This window comes from Miscanthus floridulus, chromosome 1 (genome assembly GCF_019320115.1).
Source record: "Miscanthus floridulus cultivar M001 chromosome 1, ASM1932011v1, whole genome shotgun sequence".
Classification (NCBI taxonomy): domain Eukaryota; kingdom Viridiplantae; phylum Streptophyta; class Magnoliopsida; order Poales; family Poaceae; genus Miscanthus; species Miscanthus floridulus.
Genome location: NC_089580.1, coordinates 73,548,913 through 73,553,422, shown reverse-complemented (window position 1 = coordinate 73,553,422; position 4,510 = coordinate 73,548,913). Strand labels below are relative to the sequence as shown.

General features: G+C 43.7%; 1 long non-coding RNA gene across 1 annotated transcript; it reads right to left on the bottom strand.

Moving 5' to 3' along the window:
• Positions 1-590: 590 nt before the first annotated feature.
• LOC136487125 (uncharacterized) lies at positions 591-2,805 on the bottom strand. Its single transcript, XR_010767141.1, has 3 exons — positions 2,079-2,805; positions 1,682-1,741; positions 591-966 (listed from the first exon to the last, which is right to left on the bottom strand). It is a non-coding gene; the product is annotated as an uncharacterized lncRNA (long non-coding RNA).
• Positions 2,806-4,510: the final 1,705 nt, after the last annotated feature.

Genomic DNA, 4,510 nt, shown 5'->3' with positions numbered 1-4,510 from the left:
CGCATATTCTGGCCTGTTTGTTCAAACCACACTCCAAATAAATCATCTGCATCTGTAAGAGGTTGCAATCCAAATGCTATAGTGAAAACTCTCCACACAAATCTTGCAACATGATAATTAAAAAAAAAAAGATGTTAAATGGTTTTCTTGTTGTAGAAAAAACAACGTCGCTCATCCCCTTTAGAATGTCTTCTTAATAAACCGTCTTTCATTAAAATACCTTTTTTTAGTAAAAACCAAATGAAAACTTTGATTTTAAGGGGTAGTTTTAACTTCCATATTGAAAAACTGGAGACGACCTGCGTGCGAGTAACCAGACGAAACAACTGACCACGACGACGTGCAAGCTATAGCGCAGAAGACTGACATGATCTGGTCGTACTTGCTAGCCAGCAGTCTTAAGTTTGACTAATCTATTGGCCTAGCGTATGCTAACCAAATTATTTTTTTAGGATTCTAATTTGACTTCTGAGGGATAAAAAAACAGCTCTCTCTCTCTCTCTTTCTGGGGGATCAATCGTAAGGACTAGAAAGCACGCGCGGCGTTGCTGCGCACCTCTGTGTCCATATGGAGACCATCAGTGTGGGAATCAGCATAGCATATTGCATTTCAATCCTGCACAGCCTATATCAGATAGGAAGGATTGCATACATATCACATTTCAATGCTCGACTTTAATTCTATTAAAAAGGAAACAGTCCACTAAGTTGTAGTACTCCCCAAATAAGTCTGATAATTATTAATTCGTTCATATCAATGCCGGTTGTAAGTTGTAACGTGTAATGTAAAGTAATCAATCGGTAGCGGCAAAATATCTGAAACCTGATCCATGATTATCACATCGTTGGTGGTTCTTTAGTCCACAGAAGCAATCTCCATGGCTATTTGCCCATTTCCTGCATCTTAGCAAAGCATAGGCCATGTGAAGCAGGTTGAATGGCAATGGTCTTAACCAATGGCAGATCCTGTAGGAGTATATTGGGTTGAGAAGGTAATCGATAATGCTTGCAAAATTTATGTAGTTCGCACAAAAAAAATGAAAATATAGTTATATAAATTAAGTTTGGCAGTATAAGGATGTATCTGTATAAGAACTGAACTTGAGAGGAAGGTAGAGGAAGAGTTAACATGAGGGCTCAATGTACATGAATCTGAGATCATAATTGGTTGAAAAGGTAAACAGTCTCGATAAGTTAAAATCTGATTCTAGAACTCTAGTATTGCAAGATAAATAGCGACTTATACATCATATCCAACCAAATGAAAATTGTATTAACCAAACAAATTTAGGTGGTTGTCATACCTAATCTTGTAACTTGATTGTGATTGTTGACATATTAGGCATGTACACTTAAATGAAACGCCAAATAATACTTACTATTTCCTAAAAATTTTGAATGGAGAAGTGCAAAGTTGAGGAACTATTTGATGCATCAACCACTCTGTGTTATGAGAGTGAAGACAGGAAAAACAAATAATTCAGTCACTTGTCCTGTTGAAGGATTTGCATAAACATCTGTATCTGATAATTTGGTGCTCTAGTGAACAAATGCATAGGCATTGTAATGAACATACCAAAGTTTAAGGGTAAAATCTTTTGAATTTTTCTTGTGCCGAGGTCTCAACCATATGCCAGGTTAATTCTGCAATCCAGATTAGTGCAATGGATGATAGAGTTACCTTAGGCAAGCACAACAGCTTGAAATTTTCTTCTTTGTTTACTTCATCGAGTAGGATTTTCTGTCAGTTGCATGTAGTGTCAATTAGGCAAAGCATTGAACATAGGCACATCACATAGCGCTTACTCATAACCTAGAAGAAATAGATACAACAATGGCCATTATATTCTGATGGCGCAAGAAAGGATTCCCCATTTAGATATGCAATGGGCTTCCCAAACCAAAATTCTGCAACTCCAATTTGTCACATGCATTTTATTAGAAGTAGAAAATGACATAAAACTTGCAGGTTTGGTACTATTGTCGGACTAATTTTGTACCTTGGTTCTATTTCTAGAAATAGTTTCCCAATTTCTGAATTTAACGAAATGGCTATTGGAAACAAGGATGGCACAGACATGATCTGCTAGTGCCTTTTTGTGGCTTTAGCACTTGGAAGGTCCATGTTGAGCAGCTCCATGGCCATGTCCGCATGCCCGTCGCTAGACCATGCCTTTTCACACTCTTCAGCTATCTGCACTTCTCACGGGCAATTCGTCAAGCACACGGTGTGCAGGCATTGCTCAGAAGCAGCGCGAGTGTGCTGCTGGCTCCCCAAGCTGGACCAATCCACTGCTTCACCAACGCCAGCGGAAGGAAGCACCGGAGCCGGTCGACCTGCTTCTTCTTTACAAACGGCGACTGCTATGGGATGAGCGTCACCAACGCTCATGGCCGTGGGGCCGTGCTCCGCTTCGCAGACGCAGGTGCGATGAACGAGGCGGTGGCCGCAGGGGCTGCGAGGAGGGGTGTCGGGCTGTCGCGCGCCGGGGCTTGATGCGCCGCGGCGGAGGAGGGTGGCGATGAGGGGCAGCGCCGAGGGAAGGGGATGTGAAGTTCAGGGGGCCGAGGAAGCAACGCCTTGCTGGGCCATGGCATCGGCCATCAGGCCCGTGCCACCCTGCGCTAGCGCCGGTGACCCATCTCTACTCGCGCCCCACTCGCAAACGCTTGCACCAAGAGCCGCCGGCGTCGCCCGCTCCGCCGCCCTTGCCTGCCGGGGAGGAGGGAGGTGCGGGGGGCCGCGGAGGGCAACGGGGCCGGAGGACTGGAGGAGGGAAACGCACACGCGCCACGGCCCACGGAGAGGACGAGTCGCGAGCGGGCCCGCGAGGATTCGCAACCGCTCGGGTTGACGGCTTAACGGGTGAGAGATCCGCTACGCCCGCGATCGGACGCTCCATATCACGTCTTGGCCGGATTGACGTGGCCTGATCCGCTGGCCGTCTTTTGGTGCACGAATCGTTTCTAGAGATGAAAGAAGAATGGAAGAAAGAAAGAAATACAATAAATATGGATGGGCTGGCCTTTCTCTGCGCTGGGCCACCAACCTCTCCCACAGGTTGGGCTGGGTTGGGCTTTGTATTCACGTGTGCAGTTGGGAGTGTCTAGTTGGACTGGGCAAACAAGTAAAACTTCCACCTTGTCTCAGTCCAACATTTTATTTTAGAATTTATTTTATCGAATCACACGAAGACGCTAGACGCATCATCATCTCAGACGAAGACCCTTTAAACTTTAGTCAGTTTATTATTATTATAGTACCGAGAAAAATAAAAAAAATAACTGGAAAGAAATGCAATCCCAGTCAAATTTAGATGCCAACAAGTTTATAATGCAATAAAAGGTTGACAATTATACATGGCATCACCGACAAAAATAGCTGTTCCAACGCACGTTGTGCATGTTAACACTGAGCCAATTGCCTTTGAACAAAAAATAAGGATGATTTGTAAAAAAAAAAGATTTCAGATACTATTACAAACAGTGGAATACCATTTTCATACATGACAGTATTTTCTGCATGTGACTGAAGGCTTTAGTATGCTTACCGGATCCATATTCGGATATATGATGTCGATATCATTATTCGATACATCTGTATGCAAATCAGAATCGATCCATTTACACTTCTATATGCAAGGCTGTGGCAAGGTTTTGTTTTGAAAACCAGCTCAAAAGCTGGGTTATTTATTTCAGCCGCTCGTTATCTGATATATAAAGCCCTAAATCCGGTAGTGACGCTAGGTTTTGATCAATAAGAGTGCGGTTGGGTCAGGGTGCGCTGGCTTGCTAATTAGCTCTACTACTACTTAGCATGTTCGCTTGGTCGTAAACGATCGTAAATTTTCAGCCAGAACAGTATTTTTCTCTCACACAAAACTAGCCAGCAGTAAATAATCCACGATCGTTTACGGCCTGCTGAACAACAGCACTAGCGTCTAGAAGCTTTTTTTTTTACTCAGCTGTATATATAATTATGAAAATCCACACCAACATCATGGACACAATGCAGGAGTATACATATATCCTGCTCCTCCACGACGGCGCAGTTACGCAACTGCAACAAAGTCTGCGCGTCCACATGCGATTCTGTAGCCAGTTCGTTTGGCTGTGGCTTGTCGTAAACGATCGTAAATTTTCAGTCGGAATAATATTTTTCTCTCACACAAATCAACCAGCAGTACTTCTTCACGAACCAGCAACGATACGAATCAGCCAACCGAACAGGCTGCTGCACGCAGACACAGCACCTACAGCAGACGCAGACACAGACGCAGAGTGAGGGCCCGTTTGTTTCTACTTTTTCTAGCCAAGCTTGGATTATAATCTAAACGAAGATTTTCTCGCTTCTCGCTTTTCGTTTCTCATAATTCAAATATCTAAAACAGCTTACCACATAAGCAAGAATCGATGAAAATAAATAAAATGATTGGCGAGATTCTCGCCTATTTACACCAACAAGCCGCTTATAAGCGGAAACATACGGGCGTGAGTTCTGGCAGCACCG